Source organism: Cebus imitator, unplaced genomic scaffold (assembly GCF_001604975.1).
Source record: "Cebus imitator isolate Cc_AM_T3 unplaced genomic scaffold, Cebus_imitator-1.0 Scaffold517, whole genome shotgun sequence".
NCBI classification, from domain to species: domain Eukaryota; kingdom Metazoa; phylum Chordata; class Mammalia; order Primates; family Cebidae; genus Cebus; species Cebus imitator.
In genome coordinates this window covers 1,144,133-1,145,783 of record NW_016107832.1, presented here as the reverse complement: position 1 = coordinate 1,145,783, position 1,651 = coordinate 1,144,133, and the positions used below count along the sequence as shown (strand labels likewise).

Sequence of the window (1,651 nt, the reverse complement as noted above, 5' to 3'; positions counted from 1 at the left end):
AAAAACAGAACAGTTACTTTAGCAACTTGATTTCGTCCACTTTACAAATACTTTAGAGTAACCAAGTCACAATTACATTTTCATAGGTAGGCTAAAATTACCCCATGCAATTTTTTTATGTTTTATTTTACAGTCTTTTATTTTCTACATTTAACACAGCAACTTCCTTGAATAATAACAGTTGTAATGCTTACTCTTATACATTATAGCAGACATGTATCTAGCAGGGGTTCCCAGAAGGACCCATAACACAATGGCACAGGTCATAAAGCCCCTCCATGGCCAGGAGAAAGAAAACCAAGGCAGGCCAGACCTAAGGGCAAAAAAATGAAATAGAAAACCATCAACAATAATAGTCTCGACAGTACATAGGACTTTATAAGAAATTAAGCATAACCTTATTAAGACATTATATGAAACAGCACACAAGGAAATTAACTAATGGAAGTACTACAAGCAAGGGATGCTACAAGCAAATGTTATTTGCTTGGCTAAGCACTTGACAATTTTTGTTAATGAAAAGGTCTAATTCTCCATTCAAGGTAAGTGGAAGGAAGTTTTCATAAGTTGAATTAGCCTTAATTTCACTGCCTAATTCAAAATAAAACAAAATATTTTCCCCTTTCCCACTTCAATAGTCACTACTAAAAAACAGCAAGTCTTTTTTTTCACAAACAAATTTCCTTCTGTTTCCTTTCATTCAAGGTGAGGGATAAAAAAATCTAAGTGAGACTTGGTCTCAGGAAAATATAACCCTAAAAGCTGATTTTTGAAATTATCATTGACATCTGAAACACTTAATGAGCCATTTTTTACAGCGGCTTTGTTTACGAAAATCACTACTCTGGCTATCAAAAACTGACAAGCTCCATTTTTAGTTTATAAATGAAGGCTCTAGGATTCATCAGCCATTGTGAACCCACTACAGATGCTATTCCATTTATACACTTAAAGACCAGCACTTAGGCTTGCTGTAGCATTTCAAAATGCTAGCCTTTGAATCATGAACTCCCTTAGCCCACCTAAAATATGATTCTACTCACATACTGATTTTAAGAATGCATTTATTTTGCAAAGCAAGGAATACGTGTATTGGAGTTTACAGTAAACTATTCAGAGCTAAAGAAGCTTTGGAAGGTGCTTGATATAGGCAGATACTTAGACTCATATCCTTAATTTGAGAAGACAGTAATGTAAACGTTACAAAACACAGATTTCCACAAACTTTAGGGTATAATTTTCCAAGTCATTTTGTACAAAGGTATCAAAGTTCAACATATGCTAGCAGCTTACTACTCATCTTTAAGACATATCTGAGTGTACTCATTTAAAGTAATAAAGGTCATAAACAAAACTTGTATTCCTTGACCCAGGAAGGCTGACAACAACATTGCACTCTTTGAGGGCCTGAAAACAACTGTATGAATCATCTTCCAGCCAAACTCCTGCTGGGCATCCTCCTACACATAAGAAAGTCTCTAATAAACATAAAAGTTACTATGACAGCAAGTTACAAGAGCTCTGAAAGTTAGTTGAAAAGGAATTTTCCTTTAAAAGTGGACTAACGGGAAACCAATGGCTCATTATGAGTTCAGCAGGTCTCTGGAAGGTACACGATCCTGCCACACAAATAAATCACTCCCTTACTCGA

The 1,651-nt window shown here is 35.3% G+C and overlaps 1 long non-coding RNA gene across 2 annotated transcripts in view; it reads right to left on the bottom strand.

The window, feature by feature from the left end:
* Positions 1–1,645, bottom strand: part of LOC108292975 — a 54,361-nt gene extending 52,716 nt beyond the window's left edge. For both annotated transcript variants that reach the window (XR_001820515.2, XR_001820516.2), the window contains exon 1: positions 195–1,645. This is a non-coding gene — a long non-coding RNA (uncharacterized LOC108292975). The remainder of the gene's footprint in view (positions 1–194) is intronic.
* Between the last annotated feature and the right edge of the window lie 6 nt (positions 1,646–1,651).